General features: G+C 36.6%; 1 protein-coding gene and 1 long non-coding RNA gene across 9 annotated transcripts in view; one reads left to right on the forward strand and one right to left on the reverse strand.

The window, feature by feature from the left end:
* LOC117330606 (plasma membrane calcium-transporting ATPase 2-like) overlaps positions 1 to 27,820 on the reverse strand; it is a 172,651-nt gene that overhangs the window by 82,732 nt on the left and 62,099 nt on the right. For 7 of the 8 annotated variants that reach the window (XM_033889029.1, XM_033889031.1, XM_033889023.1 and 4 more), the window contains exon 4: positions 20,816 to 20,837. The gene's annotated coding sequence lies outside the window, so the exon portion shown is untranslated. Of the gene's footprint in view, positions 1 to 15,754; positions 16,599 to 20,815; positions 20,838 to 27,820 lie in introns of those variants that run through there. The other variant, XM_033889027.1, reaches the window with a different exon arrangement.
* Positions 10,252 to 10,724, forward strand: LOC117330608. Its single transcript, XR_004533372.1, has 3 exons — positions 10,252 to 10,333; positions 10,420 to 10,517; positions 10,561 to 10,724. It is a non-coding gene; the product is annotated as an uncharacterized LOC117330608 (long non-coding RNA).

The following is a 27,820-nucleotide window of genomic DNA, read 5'->3' on the forward strand; positions in this document are numbered from 1 at the left end:
TACCCGTAATTAGTACACATTGTTCTCATCCAGGAAATAAGAGTATAGAGCCTGCGGTAAAATTTGCCTCAGGGCAGTTGGACACGGCAACCTATGTACCATTTACCTGTAAAACTGACCTGTTGGAACTACATCTTTTTCTATCCCATTCAGTCAATATCTATCATGATATGTGTCACTCATACATTGTATGTAACAGATACAGGTCATGAATGTACAATGGTTGTTCAAGCCAATTATAAAATCACAAAATTAAATGTTCAAACTTTAAAAAAAAAATGCATAAGGCCCGCTGCAGTTGGTGTATGGAATGTTTGATAAGTATTTACTTAACTCAAACATGAAAATTATATCAATCTATGTTGATTTACATATTGACCTCTAATACTCTATACATGCTTCCATTATAATATCAAAGACATAAAGTAATAGTACCAGTTTGAATTTTTTTTTTTCAAATATTTTTTTTTTCTATAAATGACTTATAACTGTTTTAATAATACTGTAATAGGAATGGACAATCATATAATTTCAAAAGTGTCAGATATCGACCGTCACAAGTCTGTACCTATATTTCTATAAGACCTTGATAAAGGTTAGCCGGAGTTTCCTCTGGCCCTGACACCATATTACACCAGACATGGTGTGTGTCAGGGCCAGAGGAAACTCGGGCTAGGTAAAGGTAAGGTGTGATGACCAGTTTCCATCTAACAATTAAGGGGGTCTTTATCTAGTTAGATGACCGTGTGTACACCTGTACAGATCTTCACACCTTACGAGGTAAACTTGGAGGAAGGGGTCATTATTGGGGTCAGTGTAAGTCTGTCTTTTCTCCACACCCCTGTAATCATGCTTGATATACAGGTAAATATTGACCTGGAAGTTGGGGGGGGGGGGGGGGGGGGGGGGGGAGGAGGAGGATGTATCTGATATAACTGTTAAAGGACTCCATGTATGACCTGGATTTAATGAGGCAGGCATAACAAAAAAAAAGTTGGTTTACCAAATAGAAATGTAAGTCTGATGTTAAACTGTAAATCAAAATTAGACATTAGATCCGGAATATGCTACCCAGGTGATAAAAAAAAACCTTTCTTTTTTATTGTATGTTAAGATAAATATAAACTGTTGGAAGAAAAGTATTTGAAATATATTAAAAACAGTACTTAGTACTTCGAGTACAAGTTATGTCCAGTACACAATCAAACTCTACATTTTGAGAGACCACAAACAACTTGCCAAATTTATATACATTTTTGTTTATTGCCAATTTTCTACTAATTGACGTGGCTTGTTAAAACTCTTCAAATCAAAGGAATGCTATCATACATTTTTCAACGAAGTGCCAGATCTATTCATTTTATTTAGGGTTTACTAATAGAAAAAATCTATTATATTATATATATAGATGCTGTTAGTTAACCAACGAAAAATGACCCAACAAAATAATAAGATGATATATACAAAGATAAAACAGTAACACATATCTTATTGTTACATGTTTAAGGAGTCTAAATGTATAAGAGTATACATCTATCTATATATTTATGTATATATGTACTTGGTTACAGGTACATTTGATACATGTGGACCCAGGTAGGCTTGGGGCCTGATAGGACTCCAGGTAAACTTGGAGTGCACTCCGAGTGCACTCCAAGTTTACCTGGAGTCCAAACGGAGTGCACTCCGAGTGCACTCCGAGTGCACTTTGTGTAACCTTTAGTCTACACTCAACTGTACATCTGTTAATCTGGGGCTGCAAACTATCCAACAGCGACCATGTGACAAAACCCCAGGCTCTTATAGACAAAAGTCTACATCAATTCAGACACCACAAATGACAAAAGAGTATCTAGATATACCACAAAATTCTACATAACTTCAGATACCACAAACTAATGAACAGTCTCCATGAATACCACAAAATTCTACATCAATTCAATTCAGACACCACAAATTACAAAACAGGCTTCTCATCCACAAACTACAAAATAGGCATCTCATCCACAAACTACAAAACAGGCTTCTCATCCACAAACTACAAAACAGGCTTCTTATCCACAAACTACAAAACAGGCTTCTTATCCACAAACTACAAAACAGGCTTCTTATCCACAAACTACAAAACAGGCTTCTTATCCACAAACTACAAAATAGGCTTCTCATCCACAAACTACAAAACAGGCTTCTCATCTGCAAACTACAGAACAGGCTTCTTATCTACAAACTACAAAATAGGCTTCTTATCTACAAACTACAAAACAGGCTTCTTATCCACAAACTACAAAACAGGCTTTTTATCCACAAACTAAACAGGCTTCTTACCCACAAACTACAGAACAGGCTTCTTATCCACAAACTACAGAACAGGCTTCTTATCCACAAACTACAAAACAGGCTTCTTACCCACAAACTACAGAACAGGCGTCTCATCCACAAACTACAGAACAGGCTTCTTATCCACAAACTACAAAACAGGCTTCTTATCCACAAACTACAAAACAGGCGTCTCATCCACAAACTACAAAACAGGCTTCTTATCCACAAACTACAAAACAGGCTTCTCATCCACAAACTACAAAATAGGCTTCTCATCCACAAACTACAAAACAGGCTTCTTATCCACAAACTACAAAACAGGCTTCTTATCTACAAACTACAAAATAGGCTTCTTATCCACAAACTACAAAACAGGCTTCTTATCCACAAACTACAAAACAGGCTTCTCATCCACAAACTACAAAATAGGCTTCTCATCCACAAACTACAAAACAGGCTTCTTACCCACAAACTACAAAACAGGCTTCTTATCTACAAACTACAAAACAGGCTTCTTATCCACAAACTACAAAAGAGGCTTCTTATCCACAAACTACAAAATAGGCTTCTCATCCACAAACTACAAAACAGGCTCTCTATGTGTTATACCACAAAAAAACTCTCACCATATCTTAAATGCAATTACAGCAACTGCTTCTCAAGAATAAATAATTTTGCTTAAGAGAAGCCATAAAACAGCTATGTTAAAATGTGTTGCCGAAGTGTTTCAAAACACAAGCATGCAACGATGACATAAAATTTCACACGAAAAAAAAAATATGTTGATGATGTAATGAACAATGACTATCAATGCTAATCCACATGGAAATTCCAGTAAACAAAGTCTGAATTTTAAATCCAGCACGAAGGCCACTTGGTGGTGTGACAAGTATGATGAAGACAATATCAGATCCCTTCAGGTGTAAACAGCAATCTCAGAATGTGCTAATTAACCTTGAAAAAGTGGCACTAGAAATAGTCTTCCAGATTTCACTACGCTTGTTTCATCAATAAATAGCAATATCACAAAACACATCAAACGGACAAAAAAAACGCAATCTAACCACAAAAAAAAAAAAAAAAAAGAGAGAGAGAGAAAAAAGAAATCAGTAAAATTAACAAAAGCCCAGTAGTATGCCTTCATTACAGTCCCAGCTATTTCTATCAAGATTCCAACAACTGGTCATTAGACATGTTTACACCAGAGTAGGGTCTAATACAAGGAGGAAAAACCCTTTATTGACCATGATGTCAATCTGATGTGCAACATCATATAGCTAATGAAGCCAGCCAACCAAACCTAGAAAACAGCATTACTACATTACTCCACAATCATCAAACAGTCATCAATTGAACAGCATCTTTCAGGCCATAAATGTCAGTGACTTTATATATTAACAGATATTTTCATATTAATTTAAGTGAACGCCTTTGCAACTGGTAAACTTTGATTGAATAGTTTTGAAGGCACAATCAATACTAGCAGAAGGCGCAATTAACTTGACGTGGCTACACAGAATGGTATCCAGCCCACGACACAAAACATCTAATCCACTGTTATTTATAAGTGATATTATTCTATTAAGGCCATGTTCCTTTAACCACAATAAATGGATTGGATCAATACTCCGCAATATTGTACATTTAAAAAAGACATTATATGTGAGGCAATGAGAATCCCATATTAAATGCTTCACTATAGTAAAGAGTTCTATCAGAGCAAATGAACAGCAACTTTCAAGTGCTCTACATGATCATTTCTCTAATATACTCCAATGTCTTACTTGACCTTTGACCCTATCAATCACTTGATGACATTCTGGCATTTGATTCATTATTCTATTTGTGATCTTTGACTATCTAACCTATCAATTTGTTTTGACCTTTGGCTATTTAATGCCAAATGATCTATATATAGAGCTGACCTTTGACCCTACAAGAGACCTCCTGAAGTGTGTATGGATTGATCTGTGGAATTTTGTTAATCTCTACAGTGTTATTGTGTGCAAAACAAATCTATACATCAGCATTAGCCTGGAGAGTCCTTGACAGAGATCACCATGGTTACTATTGACCGATATACATGAACCAGATCATTGTGGATAGAGAGTAGCAGCAGCTTTGATTCCAGCAAAAAACTGCAAAAATTAATTTTCATATTTTGCCTGCAAAATCATTAATGCCAATGATAAGACAGAACTGAACAAAACCCAACTAAAAATGAACCGTAAGAAACCAAACTGGCTTATAATCAACCAGCCGACCTAAACATCACCACTAATCACCAACCAGACACTAACCATTTTGAGGCCATCAAATGTATATGTAACTACAAGGAAAATAGCTTTACCAACTCAGACCTGTACCCCAAAATAGCTTACTTAAGCACAGTTTCATAGTAAAAGCTATGATTGGTCAAACCACTCTAATCTCTGTCATGCATACATTTGGTCATCACTAACAAGTAAGCACCCAAATCACTTGGACTCGGGGTATTTTAAAGGACCAACAAGATGGATGTGGACCCCAGAGGAAACTGTATCCTGAAGAGTAGGACAGCCTACAATGGCGCCAGACTATGTAGCCGACTGTAACATAACCAGACAAAGTTCCACATGGCCTCTGGCCCCTTACGCAATTCCTGCAACATCTACTGACAATTGCACAGAGATTGGCTACCACAACGATGCCAAGACTAAAACCATTGTACATTGGCTGCTCTCCAAAGCTCCAGCAGAATGTCACATAATGCTCAACAAACCCAATTCTCACAGCAGAGCCCAGATCTTGGCCAGTATTTACCATTCTCCCTGGTGAAATTTTCAATCAATACGTATTGTGAATCGATACTTGCTCACACACAGCACACGTTTCTCCTAACATGTACAAGACAAAACCAGTGTTCCATACCGATTGTGTGCATGTCAGGCATCTATACATTACCCCATGAGGCCGTAAGAGGTCAGCATTTAGACAACAAACATACCTAGGGAGGCTCTAAGTAGTTACTATATAAAATGACAATTCATATGTTTGCAGAATTTATTATCTAAGGATGCCATGCCAGAATGCCACATAAAATGACGCCATAATGATTCTGTGACAAGTTGACAAATTACAATTATGTGACCCTGATGCCATCCATGAAATGTGTCCTTATGATGCCAAACAATGTTCACATTATCACACTATGATAAATACCACACAATGTTTATCACACTACAATGCCACAAAGGGCAAAACCAACAAAATGCCACCCAGCGAAAATGGCCAAAAGAATATTGACATACCACAAAGGAAACTGTATAGCTGGAATGCAATGTACAGACAGACTAACAAGTAACTGATAATGTAAGTGTGTCGATGATACTTCACTATAGCAAGGTGGTGAGCTTCTTAAAATGATGCCACAAGGTTATTGTTGATGAACCTGTACAATGATGCCACAAGGTCATTATTGATGAACCTGTACCAATGATGCCACAAGGTCATAGTTGATGAACCTGTACCAATGATGCCACAAGGTCATTGTTGATGAACCTGTACCAATGATGCCACAAGGTCATTGTTGATGAACCTGTACAATGATGCCACAAGGTCATTGTTGATGAACCTGTACAATGATGCCACAAGGTTATTGTTAGTGAACCTGTACAATGTTGCCACAAGGTCATTATTGATGAACCTGTACCAATGATGCCACAAGGTCATTGTTGATGAACCTGTACCAATGATGCCACAAGGTCATTGTTGATGAACCTGTACAATGATGCCACAAGGTTATCGTTGATGAACCTGTACCAATGATGCCACAAGGTCATCGTTGATGAACCTGTACCAATGATGCCACAAGGTTATCGTTGATGAACCTGTACCAATGTTGCCACAAGGTCATTATTGATGAACCTATACAATGATGCCACAAGGTTATCGTTGATGAACCTGTACCAATGATGCCACAAGGTCATCGTTGATGAACCTGTACCAATGATGCCACAAGGTTATCGTTGATGAACCTGTACCAATGTTGCCACAAGGTCATTATTGATGAACCTATACAATGATGCCACAAGGTTATCGTTGATGAACCTGTACCAATGATGCCACAAGGTTATTGTTGATGAACCTGTACAATGATGCCACAAGGTTATTGTTGATGAACCTGTATCAATGATGCCACAAGGTCATTATTGATGAACCTGTATCAATGTTGCCACAAGGTCATTGTTGCTGAACCTGTACCAATGATGCCACATGGTCATTATTGATGAACCTGTATCAATGATGCCACAAGGTTATTATTGATGAACCTGTACCAATGATGCCACAAGGTTATCGTTGATGAACCTGTACCAATGATGCCACAAGGTCATTATTGATGAACCTGTACAATGATGCCACAAGGTCATTATTGATGATGAACCTGTACCAATGATGCCACAAGGTCATTATTGATGAACCTGTACCAATGATGCCACAAGGTCATTGTTGATGAACCTGTACAATGATGCCACAAGGTCATAGTTGATGAACCTGTATCAATGATGCAACACAAGGAAATCTGTTTACATTACTGTTTGGTTGCTTCAAACTCAATATTCATCATAACAATTTCTCAAACAATCGACCATAAACTAAAAAGAAGTGTTTGCTAGAGCATTTGCCACATTTTAACATGCATAAGAATTTTTTTTTTTTTAATACCTAGCAGATTTGTTCAGAAAAACATAGTTTGGGGTATAAAATTCATCCAATCACTTTTCAGGTTGGCTTCGAATCTTAATAATCTAGAAAGTTTATATGCTATAGTCAAAACCATGAGCAATCATAGAGAGTCCTGATCGATGAGTCATAGTTGGTGGTAAAAACAACTAATCATCGATTAAACTGATTAATTGAAGCAAAATTAACACGCCACCTGGGACAACACATGGCCAGGATGCTACACAGATCAATTATCTTGGTGGCAAATGATGTTGACATTCAAAAGTTAACAAACTTGTTGACAATATGTTCAATATCATTATAGTATTTATCTTGCAATAAGCCCAGGGGAGGAAGGCAACATACATAGTCTAAGGGACTGCGCTTATTGTAACAGGCCATTTGTTGGTCAATCTACTTAACAGTAATAGATATAGATCTGCTTATTGGATTGCTGGAAAAGCATAATTCTCAGATGAAACAAAACTATGTGTTACTAAAAGATACGGTTCTGTCGATCTTTTCCTGAAGGCTTGGTGATATGGAAGCTACAAATAGGTCTTCCTTACCCCTCATCTCCACAGCCAAATTTAACTCACCAAATATTCATCATTAACTTCACAAGGTCATTATCAACTTCAAATCTACTGTAAATGTTTACTCGACCAAACTAACAATAACAACTCATTATGGGAGGGAAACCTAGACACATGATCTGCTATCTCTGTTTAATTCTGTATCAGGAATTATCTTGTTTCATCAACAACAGTGAAAGAAAACATCTATAAATGTTCAGAGTTGTAAGTTTGTTTTTATTTTACAAATGTCTGTTGATTGTTGGTGAAGGAGATACATTACCTGGAGTAGATTTGTGTGGAGTTTTGTGTGAGGAATGAGATACATTATCAGGTATAGATTTGTGTGGAGTTTTGTGTGAGGAATGAGATACATTATCAGGTATAGATTTGTGTGTGACTTTTGGGGAAGGAGATACATTATCAGGTATAGATTTGTGTGTGACTTGTGTGTGGGGAAGGAGATACATTATCAGGTATAGATTTGTGTGTGACTTGTGGGGAAGGAGATACATTATCAGGTATAGATTTGTGTGTGACTTGTGAGGAAGGAGATACATTATCAGGTATAGATTTGTGTGGAGTTTTGTGTGGGGAAGGAGATACATTATCAGGTATAGATTTGTGTGTGACTTGTGTGTGAGGAAGGAGATACATTATCAGGTATAGATTTGTGTGTGACTTGTGTGTGGGGAAGGAGATACATTATCAGGTATAGATTTGTGTGTGACTTGTGAGGAAGGAGATACATTATCAGGTATAGATTTGTGTGTGACTTGTGTGTGGGGAAGGAGATACATTATCAGGTATAGATTTGTGTGTGTGAGGAAGGAGATACATTATCAGGTATAGATTTGTGTGTGACTTGTGGGGAAGGAGATACATTATCAGGTATAGATTTGTGTGTGACTTGTGTGTGGGGAAGGAGATACATTATCAGGTATAGATTTGTGTGTGACTTGTGGGGAAGGAGATACATTATCAGGTATAGATTTGTGTGTGACTTGTGGGGAAGGAGATACATTATCAGGTATAGATTTGTGTGTGACTTGTGTGTGTGGGGAAGGAGATACATTATCAGGTATAGATTTGTGTGTGACTTGTGAGGAAGGAGATACATTATCAGGTATAGATTTGTGTGGAGTTTTGTGTGGGGAAGGAGATACATTATCAGGTATAGATTTGTGTGTGACTTGTGTGTGAGGAAGGAGATACATTATCAGGTATAGATTTGTGTGTGACTTGTGTGTGGGGAAGGAGATACATTATCAGGTATAGATTTGTGTGTGACTTGTGAGGAAGGAGATACATTATCAGGTATAGATTTGTGTGTGACTTGTGTGTGGGGAAGGAGATACATTATCAGGTATAGATTTGTGTGTGACTTGTGTGTGGGGAAGGAGATACATTATCAGGTATAGATTTGTGTGTGACTTGTGTGTGAGGAAGGAGATACATTATCGGGTATAGATTTGTGTGTGACTTGTGTGTGAGGAAGGAGATACATTATCGGGTATAGATTTGTGTGTGACTTGTGTGTGAGGAAGGAGATACATTATCAGGTATAGATTTGTGTGTGACTTGTGTGTGTGGGGAAGGAGATACATTATCAGGTATAGATTTGTGTGTGACTTGTGTGTGGGGAAGGAGATACATTATCAGGTATAGATTTGTGTGTGTGGGGAAGGAGATACATTATCAGGTATAGATTAGTGTGACTTGTGGGGAAGGAGATACATTATCAGGTATAGATTTGTGTGTGACTTGTGTGTGGGGAAGGAGATACATTATCAGGTATAGATTTGTGTGTGACTTGTGTGTGAGGAAGGAGATACATTATCAGGTATAGATTTGTGTGTGTGGGGAAGGAGATACATTATCAGGTATAGATTCGTGTGTGACTTGTGTGTGGGGAAGGAGATACATTATCAGGTATAGATTTGTGTGTGACTTGTGTGTGAGGAAGGAGATACATTATCAGGTATAGATTTGTGTGTGTGGGGAAGGAGATACATTATCAGGCATAGATTTGTGTGTGACTTGTGTGTGGGGAAGGAGATACATTATCAGGTATAGATTTGTGTGTGACTTGTGTGTGAGGAAGGAGATACATTATCAGGTATAGATTTGTGTGTGACTTGTGTGTGAGGAAGGAGATACATTATCAGGTATAGATTTGTGTGTGACTTGTGTGTGGGGAAGGAGATACATTATCAGGTATAGATTTGTGTGTGACTTGTGGGGAAGGAGATACATTATCAGGTATAGATTTGTGTGTGACTTGTGTGTGGGGAAGGAGATACATTATCAGGTATAGATTTGTGTGTGACTTGTGTGTGGGGAATGAGATACATTATCAGGTATAGATTTGTGTGTGACTTGTGGGGAAGGAGATACATTATCAGGTATAGATTTGTGTGTGACTTGTGTGTGGGGAAGGAGATACATTATCAGGTATAGATTTGTGTGTGACTTGTGTGTGTGGGGAAGGAGATACATTATCAGGTATAGATTTGTGTGTGACTTGTGTGTGGGGAAGGAGATACATTATCAGGTATAGATTTGTGTGTGACTTGTGGGTGGGGAAGGAGATACATTATCAGGTATAGATTTGTGTGTGTGGGGAAGGAGATACATTATCAGGTATAGATTAGTGTGACTTGTGGGGAAGGAGATACATTATCAGGTATAGATTTGTGTGTGACTTGTGTGTGGGGAAGGAGATACATTATCAGGTATAGATTAGTGTGACTTGTGGGGAAGGAGATACATTATCAGGTATAGATTAGTGTGACTTGTGGGGAAGGAGATACATTATCAGGTATAGATTTGTGTGTGACTTGTGTGTGGGGAAGGAGATACATTATCAGACATAGATTTGTGTGTGACTTGTGTGTGGGGAAGGAGATACATTATCAGGTATAGATTAGTGTGACTTGTGGGGAAGGAGATACATTATCAGGTATAGATTTGTGTGTGACTTGTGGGGAAGGAGATACATTATCAGGTATAGATTTGTGTGTGACTTGTGTGTGGGGGGAAGGAGATACATTATCAGGTATAGATTTGTGTGTGACTTGTGTGTGTGGGGAAGGAGATACATTATCAGGTATAGATTTGTGTGTGACTTGTGTGTGTGGGGAAGGAGATACATTATCAGGTATAGATTTGTGTGTGACTTGTGTGTGTGGGGAAGGAGATACATTATCAGGTATAGATTTGTGTGTGACTTGTGTGTGGGGAAGGAGATACATTATCAGGTATAGATTTGTGTGTGGGGGGAAGGAGATACATTATCAGGTATAGATTTGTGTGTGACTTGTGGGGAATGAGATACATTATCAGGTATAGATTCGTGTGTGACTTGTGGGTGGGGAGATACATTATCAGGTATAGATTTGTGTGTGACTTGTGGGTGGGGAGATACATTATCAGGTATAGATTTGTGTGTGACTTGTGGGTGGGGAGATACATTATCAGGTATAGATTTGTGTGTGACTTGTGGGTGGGGAGATACATTATCAGGTATAGATTTGTGTGTGTGAGGAAGGAGATACATTATCAGGTATAGATTTGTGTGTGACTTGTGGGGAAGGAGATACATTATCAGGTATAGATTTGTGTGTGACTTGTGTGTGGGGAGATACATTATCAGGTATAGATTTGTGTGTGACTTGTGTGTGAGGAAGGAGATACATTATCAGGTATAGATTTGTGTGTGACTTGTGTGTGAGGAAGGAGATACATTATCAGGTATAGATTTGTGTGTGACTTGTGTGTGAGGAAGGAGATACATTATCAGGTATAGATTTGTGTGTGACTTGTGGGGAAGGAGATACATTATCAGGTACAGATTTGTGTGTGACTTGTGTGTGTGAGGAAGGAGATACATTATCAGGTATAGATTTGTGTGTGACTTGTGTGTGGGGAAGGAGATACATTATCAGGTATAGATTTGTGTGTGACTTGTGTGTGAGGAATGAGATACATTATCAGGTATAGATTTGTGTGTGACTTGTGTGTGGGGAAGGAGATACATTATCAGGTATAGATTTGTGTGTGACTTGTGTGTGGGGGGAAGGAGATACATTATCAGGTATAGATTTGTGTGTGACTTGTGTGTGAGGAAGGAGATACATTATCAGGTATAGATTTGTGTGTGACTTGTGGGGAAGGAGATACATTATCAGGTATAGATTTGTGTGTGACTTGTGTGTGTGGGGAAGGAGATACATTATCAGGTATAGATTTGTGTGTGACTTGTGTGTGTGAGGAAGGAGATACATTATCAGGTATAGATTTGTGTGTGACTTGTGGGGAAGGAGATACATTATCAGGTATAGATTTGTAGGGAAAAGAGATTCATTTTGCATTACAGCCTTGTATATATCATAACTTTCTCTTAACATTTTGAACACCCCTGAGAGTAACGCTTATCTTGTTCTCTATAACCACCCTATCATCATATTCCTATCTTGAATCATGGAATTACTTTCAACCATTAGTAAGAAACACACAGCGCAGAAATTATCTTGTCAAAAAAAGTACATAGGTCAAAAGGTTTTCCTTCTACTCCAACATACATCTCCCTCAAGTCATTAATTATCCTGAAGATTGACAAAAGATACCTATGTTTTGATGGCCCAATGATTAGGTGCGAGACTGAATTAGCTCTCAGAAAGTAAACACTAGTGTTCCATATAATGAAGACCCCAATAATAAAAGAAGAACATGTGCTTCTCGTAACTACATGCATGTCTAATTCTCAGGAATAATTCCTGTACCTTTTTTTTTTACAGTTAGTGTGGTATATTGAACATTCCATTTGCACTGGATAGTCACACAGATGCATTCAAATTATATAAACAAACATTCTGTAATCTAAAAAAAATATTTCTAAGAAAATAAGATTCGTTTATTCAAAGATCAAAAGAATAATGATATGGTATATTTATTGTAATCTTACTAAAACGACCAACGCTGTTACATACAATATCCATGGTTCGTGGAACAGATTACATTCATCTTACTCCACATCTACTCAGATTAGAGAACTTTATAATTTGTTCCCTCAAAAATAAGGTTTCTCACATGGGATAAACATACATGCAAAAACAGTAACATATGGCGCTTATAATAATACACGGTGACAGATGGTTTTCATTGTAACACCTGATCCAGTCTATACTCCGATGAAGATACCATGTTACTATGTAGTAATACCATACAAGATTAAATCAATGTTTAAAACATATCAATAATGCCATTATAGATTCAAGTTCTTCATGTTTTTTGGAAATATGATCCAATATACTAAGGTCAAACCTACATTATCTAGCTATACCTATCAAACAAGCAACCTTCAGCCAAGGTCATATTCCCATAGCAACACATCTCAAGGTCAAACCTACAGTATCTATCTAAACCTATTAAACTAGTGGCCTTTAGCCAAGGTCATACCTCCATAGCCACAAATCTCAAGGTCAAACCTACAGTATCTAACTATCAAACATGTGACCTTATAAGCCAAGGTTATACTCCCATAGAAACACATCTCAAGGTCAAACCTACAGTACCTAGCTATACCTATTGAACTAGTGACCTTAAGTCTAGGTCATCTGCCCAAAGCAACATATTTCAAGGTCAAACCTACAGTATTTTCCTGTACAGCTAACCAAGGTCAAACCTACACCAGCTAACTATATCTATTTAATTAGTGACCTCTAGCCAAAGCCAAAATTCTGCAGAAATATCTCAAGGTCACACCTTCATAATGGTTAAGTTGTCAAAGACTTTCACCTTCCCAAAACCTCAGCAAAGTAAACCTATCAGTGGGCAATATTCTGGTAGGGTTTGTAAAACTATTTCAGTACAAAATAGTAGTATCTTATGCACATTCCCCACCCCTCTCAAACATTCGGTAGACAACAGCCCACACTGGTGTAACAGATTGAGAAATATACCACCCCCTCCCAAAACACAGATCTTGTCTTATGGTGCATCCAGTCTAAGCACATCAAAATTCCAGCATTCTTCTTGATTGAGAATTTATAAACAAGCAGCTGACCCAGCATTTACTGGGTCTTCCTCTTTACAACTGCTATTCAAGCTTTTATTTTACAAGCAAGATCTGAAAACCTGACACACGTGTCTGTACTTCATAACATATACATACATTCCTATAAAATAAACAACACCAACAGCCACAAGGCTGCACTGCAGAGCCACTGAAGGGTGATGAAACATTTAAAATTCCCCTAGTTTACCCAGTTTGACAGTTAATAGTATTTACGATTCATTCATATTTGTTTGCTATATATGTGCTGATTTTATCGCCCTCCTGATATACCACAGTCATTTAGTGGCTGGTGTCCAGGTAGTAGCTGATGGCTACCTCATGAACAAGATATGGGAAGCCCATTTCATGCAATCAAGGTATTCCTGTAGAAAAACTATTGAATCTTCATAGTTGAAGAGATTGTCTGCCCAGTATTTGATAGTCCTTTAATGTACATATATTTTATAAGTATGTAGACTGTAAAAGACAAATTGGCCATCTCTCAAAACAAGTAAGATCTATTATAATAATCAAGTAAGATCTACAAGTACCAGAAAACATTCTAAAGGATCCTAACAATATATTACATCTTATTCAGCTCTTAATTACTATTTGTGACAACCATTTAAAAAAAAAAAAAATCTTGATTACATGGTAAGTCATACCATCTTTGGCATCACAAGTCAACCATATCTATGATGACATGTCAATCATACCTTCTACCACATCACAAGTCAACCATATCTATGATGACATCACAAGTCATACCTTCTATGACATCACAAGTCAACCATATCTACGATGACATCACAAGTCATACATTCTATGACATCACAAGTCAACCATATCTATGATGACATGTCAATCATACCTTCTACCACATCACAAGTCAACCATATCTACGATGTCATCACAAGTCATACATTCTATGACGTCACAAGTCAACCATTTCTACGATGATATCACAAGTCATACCTACTATGACATCACAAGTCATACCTTCTATGACATCACAAGTCAACCATATCTAGGATGACATCACAAGTCAACCATATCTATGATGACATCACAAGTCATACATTCTATGATGTCACATGTCAACCATTTCTACGATGATATCACAAGTCATACCTTCTATGACATCACAAGTCAAATATATCTATGATGGCATCACAAGTCAACCATATTTATGATGACATCACAAGTCATACATTCTATGATGTCACATGTCAACCATTTCTACGATGATATCACAAGTCATACCTTCTATGACATCACAAGTCAAATATATCTATGATGGCATCACAAGTCATACCTCCTATGACATCACAAGTCATACCTACAATGACATCACAAGTCAACCATATCTATGATGACATCACAAGTCATACCTACAATGACATCACAAGTCAACCATATCTATGATGACATCACAAGTCATACCTTCTATGACATCACAAGTCAACCATATCTATGATGACATGACAAGTCATACCTTCTATGACATCACAAGTCAACCATATCTAGGATGACATCACAAGTCATACCTTCTATGACATCACAAGTCAACCATATCTATGATGACATAACAAGTCAACCATATCTATGATGACATCACAAGTCATACATACTATGACATCACAAGTCAAACCATATCTATGATGACATAACAAGTCAACCATATCTAGGATGGCATGACAAGTCATACCTTCTATGACATCACATGTCCACTATATGTATGACATCACAAAGTCAAGATCATTGGCTCTAAATGACTCCTAAGTTGATGAGCCATAAAAAATACAAATCACATCTCAAACATGTATGAAGATATCACATGTCAAACACACAATTAACCATATCTGCTATGACATATGTCAACCATATTTATGATGACAGAATGTCAACGATATCTGTGATGCCATCACATGTTAACCACATCGAATCACAAGCCTACAACATCTACAACAACAGAAGTCAACTACATTAATCATATAACATCTATCATATCTACTACAACAAAAACACTGGACCACACCTGACAACAGTATGGAGACATTGGATAGTTTAATCCTCCACCGAGGACTGGAGCTCCTACCTGCTGTATGGAAATGATGGTAGGAAATGTGCCGTCACTGGAATGGTGTGTGGTATTCCTCTCCGAATCATCACATTATCTGCCGTGTGATGTGTCCCTACACACAGACGTTAATAGAGAATCTGTGTGCCACTATCCCCACTCATGTCCACACACTACTTACTGTGTGCCGGTGACCATATGTGTTTTGTCAGAGCACTGATCACACACGCTACTATTATAAATCCAAACAAAATGTTAATGATAAAATATGTATCCTGTGGAAGCCAGTAGGTGAAATTCTACAGTAGATACCACAGTATGGTGTAATCAGTGCAGATTAGGGCCGATATACTTCTAACACAGACTAATACCCCTCATGGTGGATGATATAATCCTCCCCGTGTAACTGAATGATTAAACCGGTGTCTGGTGTGGTCAAGAGAGTGTCCAGTACTGCAGGCAATGGTAAAGCTCAGTGGCAGCCCAGAGAATTCTATACAGGTTACAGTATAGTGTCATCAGGTGGCTATTGTTTAACACTCCTGCCCAGATATTTTTACACTGGAATCACATATTGATAATCTATAATGGTATGTATGTTTGAGGTTTTGATGGCCACTGGATATTTCTCGGCCCACCGGTCCAAGCTTCCACCAGTAATGGTCAATGGCTGTACACAGTGGCTGTACACAGTGTAAGTCCAGTATACAATAATCACATCATGATGTCATTATGCTGGCTACTCCTTCACCGGCTGGCCAGCAGGATAGACAGACAGACTTAACCCAACACAGGGATAAACCGCATCTGGTTCTCCTCTTCCTATCTGAGTGGCATTCAAACCCTCTAGAGGTCACAATGCCAACAGACAAATAGTCAGTCTACCAGAAGATGACAGCTGATGAATGGATTATTTATAGATATTGTGCACACAAAGAATATATATACATATATCTATCTAATGTCCAGGTCGAACAGTGAGGAAACTTTTCCTGAAAATCTGACAGTGTCACATGATTCTCCAATAAATAGCTAGTGTGTAAGGTGTGCGCGATGTGGCAGGCTAACAGACAGAAACACACAAACACCAAACATATCCCAGCTAAAAGACATCAGGACTCAGAGCTGGATTTTCATTTGAAAATGTCCCAGGCTTCATCAGACCTGAGGTAATCACAGCCTTATGCTCCATAGATTCACCCACCTTGGAGCGTCCAATCAATTAGTACTGCAGCCATTGTGCTGTTGCTATGGCAACTCTCAGAATCCTTCTTTGTATAAAGTGGAAGAAAGGTTCTTCAGAGAAAAAAAAAGAAAAAAAAAAAAATGGCCATCACGGTTCATATGTTTTACGTTTTCTTCAGGAATTTCATACTATATCTCAGTACAGAAACAAAATCAACCATTTTATTACTAAATCTTTATCACTTTTCCAACATTGCTTTTTGTAGTACCCATACTTCTGGAACTAGCAGTAAATTTATCCATTAAATCATACAATATTATGTCACAGGAAACAAAAGAACTTTCCACCAACAAAACTTCCTATTTTCAACATTGCCGCATATAATATTCATAACCCCATAACATTAAAACAATATTAAATTCAACATTTGACAAATTAAATAGAATTGTCAAATGTTGACAATTCTATTTAATTGAAACATTGTCAAGTTTAATTCTACTGTTTTTTGATGAGAGAACATTTTCTGACCCAGAAGGATACATTTTATGACCAAGAAGGATACACATCAAAGATGAATGGGACACTAAAACAGATTTTCACGATCCAAACTGACAATTATAATCATTTTCTCTGCGAGAATCTTCAGCTTATTACTAAGAACACTTTATTATTCAACAGAATATCTAATATCTTCAACTTAACATTGGACAGATTCTCTGATGTCTTACTAAAACAATTTTGAATAATTCAACATAATTTTTTTTTTTTTTTTTTTTTTTTACTTCTTTTGGGTTTAGAAACTGTAGTTTTTTTCCTCAGATGTTTTTTTTAAGCATAAACAAAAGATGAGAATACCGCTGTAACATACATAACGTGATTCCATTCTACAAATGTTGTACACTATTTAGGACCCAGTAAGAACCCTTCCAGAACTGGGCTATCAAGATATCCTAATCAATTAGGTTTGTAATCAAGATTTAACGACCCCCCCCCCCCCCCCCCTCCTCCTCAAGCTTAAAGTAGTAAGTGACCTTGACCCATAACCCTAAAGCTTAAACTTGATCTGTAGCTACTCAAACTGAAGTTACATAACAACTTAATCAACATACCTTGAAGTATGGCCGAGAAGTATGGAAAACTGAGTGGAAGGACGGACATACAGACAGACAAGAGGAAACCTACAGTAGCCCCGCCCCGGTCTCACTGGTAGGGGACTAACAAAAGCATGACAGGTGATATGCAACATTACAATGAATATTATGTCAATATAAAAGACATCAATCCACATTCTATTGTATTTATGATTATAGTCTCTTAATTTCCGTAAACATGATAAATGTGGTATATATCAAGCAGCGACAAGAAAGATCAACGGTTGATTTTTATTTATTTGTTTATTTTATTTATTTCAGCTGTTTCCCTACTGTATCAGAATATAATACTATATCTTCAAGAGTTACCTCCCTTAGGATCCCTGGATCCTGTATAAGCTATTGCATTTGTTGAGTACAAGTTAAAGATCAACACAACAGAAGAAGATCTGTTATTTTTCTATAGACTAGCCATTCCTTAATGACATGAATTTGTAGTAACCTTAAATATTATATTTGATATTTGAGGACATAGTTCAGAGTAAATCAACAATCTGGACTTTCAGTAACTATCAAATCCTAATTAGCTCAATAATACATGAAAACACTATATCTTAAAAAAAAATTGTGTGTCTTGTCTTGGAATGATCAGTTTGGATTCTTGTTCAAGTAGATTTAATTTGAAATTTCACATTTATTTTGAAAATATGATGGCGCAAAATATGAATTGATCAGATTTTGAATGTCCAGAGACCAGAATCATGAATGCTTATCATTGCATTTTAGTAGCAATCTGAAGCATAGATAGCTCAACAGTACTCCCACTGGCCTAAATCACATCCTGGACATGGACAGGCCTCTATGGCCTACTGGACTGGGGCCTGAATCAGCAGGCACTTAGTATTGTCCAATGGCTGGGTCAGAGATTAGTGGCCATGGCAGGACAGGCCTCTATGGCCTGCTGGACTGGGGCCTGAATCAGCAGGCACTTAGTATTGTCCAATGGCTAGGTCAGAGATTAACTGACAGTGCATCATTACCTCATTATACATTAATCAGCTCCCTAGCGGGTAGTCATACTAGCTAGTTCATTACTAGCCATGCTCAACCAGTCGGTTACATAATGATAACCACACAAATCTCAGCCAAACCGGCTCCCACATGGAAGACTTCAACTCCATTAAAAACTTTTATTTTTAGAGTAACAGGGCATAAAATCAACATTATACCCACTAAACCAATTATGTCTCATGACTTGTGTGTATCTCCTTTTTTTTCTTTTTTATTATTTTTCATTCTTTTTTTTTCTTTATTTTTTGTGTGATAAAAATAACTGTTCTAAAGAAGAAATGTGTAATTAAAATTCAACTGGAAAATCGACAGAAGCAATAAAGGACATGAGACAAATGGATGATTTTTGATGACAATGTTAAACAATATCAATAGAGCTATTTCCCCTTGAATCTGATTAAATATACATATGAGATACAAATCTGGATTCAAACCAACAATACCCTGCATCAGTAACCTTACAATCAACTTGTATCCTGTATAAATTAATAGAGAAATTTTACACTTGATTCCCCAATCAATGACCTGCATAATGCAGACAAAATTAAGCCCTGGATTTGAATATCTGATATTAATGAATTGGTGCTAAGTATTGTTACAATTTTGATTCATTAGATGGAATTTTATTCTCAATCGATCAGAAGGTAATCAACTGCCTTGGTAAGGGTAAGTAGCTGCCATCTTGACAGAATTTTCTACTAATGGAGTAAAACTGTAAGTTTTTTCTGTAACAACAAAATGCAAAAATCTTCAGTTTATCAATATTTTGTATAGACCAAGTACCCCCTACTTTAAGAGTATTTTTTTTCTCCAGACCCAATACCATCATTACTTATACAGAGTATTTCCCCCTGACCCAATACCATCATTACTTATACAGAGTATTTTCCCCAGACCCAATACCATCATCACTTATACAGAGTATTTTACCCTGACCCAATACCATCATTACTTATACAGAGTATTTTCCCCTGACCCAATACCATCATCACTTATACAGAGTATTTTCCCCAGACCCAATACCATCATCACTTATACAGAGTATTTTCCCCAGACCCAATACCATCATCACTTATACAGAGTATTTTACCCAGACCCAATACCATCAACACTTATACAGAGTATTTCCCCCAGACCCAATACCATCATCACTTATACAGAGTATTTTCCCCAGACCCAATACCATCATCACTTATACAGAGTATTTTCCCCAGACCCAATACCATCATTACTTATACAGAGTATTTTACCCAGACCCAATACCATCATTACTTATATAGAGTATTATCCCCTCACCCAATACCATCATCACTAGTGTATTTTATATTGATTGAGTACCATCATTTTTCATACCACCATAGTATAATGGTACAGTAGGAATGATTACAAAATCACATCAGCTAAAAATGACAGTCTATATATATATATCGGTGATGTTGGCAAACCTACAACACAGCAAAATCGGAACCATACTCCCAATTGGTTCAGAAAAAAGGCAATGTGAACTTAAATTACTGCTCTTAATCTGCTTTAACTTTCAGGACAAGTAAGTAATAAATAGATGTTTTTCATAAAGATTAATTGGGTAAAGGCTTTAATTTCAAATATGTGTTTATCAAAAAAAAATCTTTTATTAAATCTGTTATTGTATTCATTCCCACTTTGGAAAAAGAAATATTCCTTCTGTTTGTGTGGCTATAGATATATAGATAAGTAAAATGGAATACATACCTGTAGCTGTGCCATGAATTATCTGAAAAATACGAAAAAACAACAACATTAATTTGAGTTCAACAAAATGTACAAAATCATGAACAATAAGACTTCACATAATATTTAAAATCAAATTGTATCTGAGTTCTGAAATTTCAACCTGAAAACAAATTTATCTCACTATATTATATTTTCTCTAAATAATACATTAAAATACAATTGTTTTCTACCCGGTCTCAAAGATCCACCCTGCCTTGGCCAGTCACAGTACAACTTCTAATGCAAATGATGTGGACAGTTTTCAAATGAGGATGTAGAGGACAGAAGAAAAGAATGATAAGGAGGAATGGGGTAGATGGAATTGTGTATGTGAAATACCAATCAGATATACTAAAACTAAGAATGTCTGTGGAATTAATCCTTAGGAGAGTCCTACATTGATTATACATCAATGCTTGTTTATTTTATCTAGCCAAGACACTTTATCAGTGGTGGACATTTCTCCAATGCATCATGTCCAATCCTTCAACCTTGTCAAGGGTCATTCTTAATCCCTTTGTTGTTCCATAAAACATACAGTAAATGTTATAGTAAGCATACCAAAGTTCACTTCTACACAACATACAGTAAATGTTGTAGTAAGCATACCCAGGTTCACTTCTACACAACATACAGTAAATGTTGTAGTAAGCATACCAAAGTTCACTCCCACACAACACACAGTAAATGTTGTAGTAAGCATACCAAAGCTTAAGCATACCAAAGTTCACTCCCACACAACATACAGTAAATGTTGTAGTAAGCATACCAAAGAGTAAGCATACCAAAGTTCACTCCAACACAACATACAGTAAATGTTATAGTAAACATACCAAAGGTCACTCCCACACAACATACAGTAAATGTTGTAGTTAGCATACCAAAGGTCACTTCTACACAACATACAGTAAATGTTATAGTAAGCATACCAAAGGTCACTTCTACACAATATACAGTAAATGTTGTAGTAAGCATACCAAAGTTCACTCCCACACAACATACAGTAAATGTTATAGTAAACATACCAAAGGTCACTTCTACACAACATACAGTAAATGTTGTAGTAAGCATACCAAAAGTCCCTCCCACACAACATACAGTAAATGTTATAGTAGGCATACCAAAGTTCACTCCCACACAACATACAGTAAATGTTGTAGTAAGCATACCAAGGGTCACTCCCACACAACATACAGTAAATGTTGTAGTAAGCATACCAAAGGTCACTTCTACACAACATACAGTAAATGTTGTAGTAAGCATACCAAAGGTCACTCGCACACAACATACAGTAAATGTTATAGTAAGCATACCGAAGTTCACTCCCACACAACATACAGTAAATGTAAGCAGACCAGACATAGATAAATGTTGGATGGGAAGAAAAAAGTTATCAACAATCCTCTGAACTCTTCAGGGATTGGAGCTTAGTCTTATATTATCTTGCACAATGTACCATGTTTATCAGCAAACTATGCTAGGTATTGGGAAATGGCAATATATATCTTATACAAATGTACCATATAAATCAATATACAGACCTATATATAAATATACCAAACCGTTCAAGGCCATACTTACTCCACTATATATTCTTATTATTCCACCTTACATTCACCCTCCTCAGACATGGACAGTCAGCTGATTGCTCATAAGGAAGTTGCTATTGATAACCTTTCCGAAGTATACAACGATTAACCTAAACTCTACTTTTATATCATGCTATACTGCATGACATGAAATAGTCCATTTTTATAGTTTATAAACCTTCCTTGTTTTCGAAGTTGCTATGGAGCCATGAATAAAGATACAATGAACATTATTGCATGTACTATTGTTTTATTATTGTTGCATGGGCTACCCACAAAATAATTTGAAAGCTCAACACCACTAAAGAATGTACAAATGAATACTTTATGTTATACAGTATCACATATTGTGGTCTGCAGGCAGAGCAGAAGGATTGTAGATCCGATTGAGGAATATGTTTGTATTTTGGGGTTATTGCCCACCACCCCAACCCCAACAGTCAGGTTTTAAATTCGAGGTCAAGTTTTCTTGTAGTAGCTGGTGGCTACCTCACTGAGGTGGAGTTTTCCTGTAGTAGCTGGTGGCTACCTCACTGAACATAATAATGAGGCACATCACCTGTTATCAGACCATGATCAGCTAAGATATTTGATACCTTCAGAATATTTCCATAACTTCTGGAGTATTTCATTCCTGAATTATGAATCTGATTTGGAAATGGCAGCCCAACAAAGCCCTTTTTTTAAAAGAAACATTCAAGATTTGTCTCACGAATCTCCACCAAAATAGAACCATTTTTCCGATACTATCCAATATCCCATACAAACAACTATCTTGATAAAACCAAGATATCAGCAGCAAAACAGTTGGTAATTTGTCAGCTTGATGCAAAGTCGTGTTGACAGCCTAACATTATATGGGAATGCTTCCTCATCACGTTTACAATACAATGTATATAAATCAAATAATATTTGCCTTGTGAGATCATTTTGACAGGAGGAAGGGTGATCTGTTAGTGGTTTTCCGATATATGTATATTACAAGATGTTTACCATTTCTAGTTTTCTTCAGATAATTATAAATGACACAAAAAATTGTAAATATCTTCATATTCAGAGCTTATGTTGAGAAAATTACACATGGTGGGCAAGAACATCTCGCAAATCTGTTGGAAAGAATGTTTCTTGATCAGAGTGGCCAGACACATTTCTCACAATAGTAATAGTTCATCAGTTCAACACTTCATTCCTTATACATACATTCTAATCTTCACTGAAGTGTTTCTACAGCGGGCTATTTTGTTCACCTTACATGTTAACAGTTTATTTTGAAGATACATTGAGTACTGTACTTTAATTTACACATCAGACATTAGTAAAATTTACGGAAGTCTAGACTGTAACTCAAGTCCTTCTAAAGAAAAATATTCCCTCACAGGAGTACTTCCCTACGTGTCGTTACTCATTGCTACAGTTGGTTAGATCAAAACTCAGTTATGTAACACAAATTTTTGTTTAATGGCATGACTTGGTCTTGCTGTGGAAATATTTTGGCTGTAGAAGAACATTTAGTACAGAATATATACATCACACATGTAAAGGTTGGAGTCAGCGGTTTTACTATAATAAAATTTGACTCAAGGGATGAATTTGCACCAAAGTATCTGTGGAGAGCATTTGTTATATTTCCATTAATTCAAATCCTTTGTGAAGCTGTACACAGGCAGTTAGCCATAGTTCAATCACCGATTTGAATTTTAATCTTTGTAAATGAGACTGTAGTGCTATCATTCTGGAAGAATGTCAAATTTCCTGAAGTTTGTTTAACATACTAGATAGAAATAGCCAATTGTTATGTAAATGACAATGTAACAAGTTACAATAACTGGATACTTTTGGCAAAAATATATACTTATAACTGGTACAGGATACAGACGTCTATAGTGATATTTAACCAATTCATATCATCTTCCATACAAGTATTAGTGAAATTCTCCTTCCCATAGAGATTATGAAACTCTCCAATCATTTTCTGACAGATAGATGCCAACATGCTATAGTCACTCTTTTAGTTATAGATTAGTGATTTTTATACTCTAATTTTTGTCTCCTAAAAAATATCACCTGGTTGTCATCCTCCAAGTCACTTTCCTCAAAAATATCACCTAGTTGTCACCCTCCCAGTCACTTTCCTAAAAAATATCACCTAGTTGTCATCCTCCAAGTCACTTTCCTCAAAAATATCACCTAGTTGTCATCCTCCAAGTCACTTTCCTCAAAAATATCACCTAGTTGTCACCCTCCCAGTCACTTTCCTCAAAAATATCACCTAGTTGTCATCCTCCAAGTCACTTTCCTCAAAAATGTCACCTAGTTGTCATCCTCCAAGTCACATTCCTCAAAATTATCACCTAGTTGTCATCCTTCAAGTCACTTTCCTCAAAAATGTCACCTAGTTGTCATCCTCCAAGTCACTTTCCTCAAAATTATCCCCAAGTTGTCATCCTCCAAGTCAGTTTCCTAAAAGATAGCACCAAGTTGTTGTCCTCCAAGTCAGTTTCCTAAAAGATAACACCAAGTTGTCATCCTCCAAGTCAGTTTCCTAAAAGATTACACCAAGTTGTCATCCTCCAAGTCAGTTTCCTAAAAGATATTCCTGAGTTGTCATCGTCTAAGTCAGTTTCCTAAAAGATATTCCCGAGTTGTCATCCTTCCAATTATATATTCCTGTTATCAAACTACAATGTACATGTCAGTCATCAATATGTCAAGCTTCTCTTAGGAATACACATCTCAATCAAACTTAACTTCCCTCACTTTCACTGATAACTCTTCAACATTGTCATGTCTCCGTAATGTATGTACATTCCTATTATCGGTTTCATTTATATACAGCTTTCATCAATAATTCTATCCCAGAGCAATACGATTCATGTAATCTAAGAGATACACCACCATATTTCTTAGCACAACTCTACGCCTTATAAATAAAGCATTGTTCGGCTAATATTGACGCCGCTGACAGACTACTCCTAGACTTGTTTCCTTTACAGTTACGTTAAAATGCCATTAGGCCAGAGACAATGAAAATGGATAGTTCCCAGGGCCCCAACAACAAAATTACATCATTATTTTAGTCTACCCTGCTAGCTGCCTCGCCAGAACACCGAAACCTACATCAATAATACTTTGGAGTCGAGATCGACTCCATCATGTCACAACAAAAAACAGAGGGTGGCACCAAAATTGATCTAAGCAGGTTCAAAAAGTAACAATGCCTTATACAAAAGACAGGCATTGATGTATTGTACCTTGCTATGTACCACCTCAAAACAATAGCCCTAACTGCAATGTTATACAGCACACATTGGACAACTTTTCTATACAGTTCCAAGCCGTTCTATCACACCTTGGATAACTTTTCTATACAGTTCCAGGCTGTTCTATCACAAACTTCCAGGTAATTTAAAGAATGCTAAAGTTTTCCTATAGGACTGGTGCGAGATACTGTTCAGTAGCATACCAAATCATTAAATGACAAATCAAATGCCTAAATATAAACAGGCGTTTATTTCAAGGGCAGTGGTCCAAATTTCTCATTAAGTATTCATTTGTAGAAACCCCCAAACCTATGTTCACCAAAATAACAATAACATGCTTTCTGTGTACTGGTTCGTCTTTCAATCTCCCAACTTAAAACTTCATTGACGTATATATGCAGTAACAGTACATTGAATGGCAAAAGGTCACTGGATTGATATACACAAGAAGGATGATGATGATCTGCACCATAAGTAACAGCAAAGTTCTCCATCAAGAGCAGACATGGTCTGTTGACTTTCTGGATTCTCCTGTAGCAGATAACTCTACCCCCTTACACTCCTACATGTTCTGTGGTAGTAATCGAGTGGGATAACAAGATAAAACTGGAAAGCTTGCCAAGTGTTCCATCTCTATCCTCCCACATCCATTCACACTAAAGCCTGCATCCTTTTTCTATTTTCTTTGTCGTTCCTTCTTTTCTTATATATTCCTGTCCGACATTCTTCACCTATCTCATATTTATCCTTCAAATCTCCCCTTCATTCTTTAATCCTGTTAACTGACCTCCTTCAATTTCAAATTTCTCCTTTAACCACTATCCCCTTTTTCGTGACCTTCGCCCTTTCACCTTTACCAATAACCACCAATATATAGAGCTTGAAACCTTGTTCACAACCCTATCACTTTGAAAGAGGATTATGTGGCCTAAACTATTCAACCTTGATCGATGTCCACAAAATTGTTTACTTGTATAACACCAACATTGCCAATGCTATTAAATGTCTTATGTACAGTCTTTTTACAACAGACCCACGCATGAACACAAATGAACACACATGTGCACACACAAACACAAAGGGGGAATGAGAACATGTATGGTACTGTCCCCTAAAGAATAGGGTTATAATGCTATTCCTTAGCTAGTAAGTTATAATTACATATCATTCCTTAGCTAGAGAGAGTTCCTTTTCTATGAAGCTCTCCATTATGGACCATATGGTCTCTAATGGCAGGGATACTGTACAGATGAGCTCAAAATAGTTCTCAATAAATGGTCGGTTTAATGGCACCAGACATTCTTATCCTACCTACATAAATAACGCATTGTACAAACCCTCTATGATAATGTATAATACAGTCGTAAACTATTTTATCTTCACTGGTTTGTAACTTCAAAATTGCGTTACTACTGTTAACAGAAGCTATAAAACATGTGCTGAAGTAGTTCTGGGGAAACGGGAACAAGTCTTTGATCTCTTGAAGGTTGATTAACTTTTGTTGTTTTTCTGTGTTTATTCTTAGATGTTTTTAATGTATACCCTCCTGATTCTAATTTTCCTCAACCGACTCACAACTTTTTGAATAATACTGATAACTTCATAATCATAATTCATCCAAAACATAATATATCATCCTTAATTTGTTAGGCCGCCACAAGATGGATGTGCCTGCCAATGTTATAATGATACAATCATCTCCAATCAACAAATGGGGATGGAGAAATCCAAATTTATCACTTCAAAAAACATCCACTATTTGTCAAAAGTATTGTCTTTGGTTGCTAAACTCTTTCCTACTGTTTTAGTTGAAAAAAAAAATGGTTCTAAATGGAGTTTGATTTTGAAATATTTCTTAAAATGCTATAAATATATTAAATATTGGTAAATCTTTATTTATTTATTGTTTTTTTTTTTTTTTTTTTCTTTCATTTTTTTTTTCTAATAAAAATTATTATATCAGAAATAACAAATATGTCTATTATCCACACAAAATCTCTTCGTTTTCACCTAAAATTTAATCTTTGTTGTTTTGACTATGAAGCAGGAGGAAGATTTCTATATTTGAAGGTTAACAAATCATCACCCCCTAACAGAGGTGGTACCAACATAAACATTTACATCCCAACATTTAC

This window comes from Pecten maximus, chromosome 7, assembly GCF_902652985.1.
Source record: "Pecten maximus chromosome 7, xPecMax1.1, whole genome shotgun sequence".
In the NCBI taxonomy this organism is placed as follows: domain Eukaryota; kingdom Metazoa; phylum Mollusca; class Bivalvia; order Pectinida; family Pectinidae; genus Pecten; species Pecten maximus.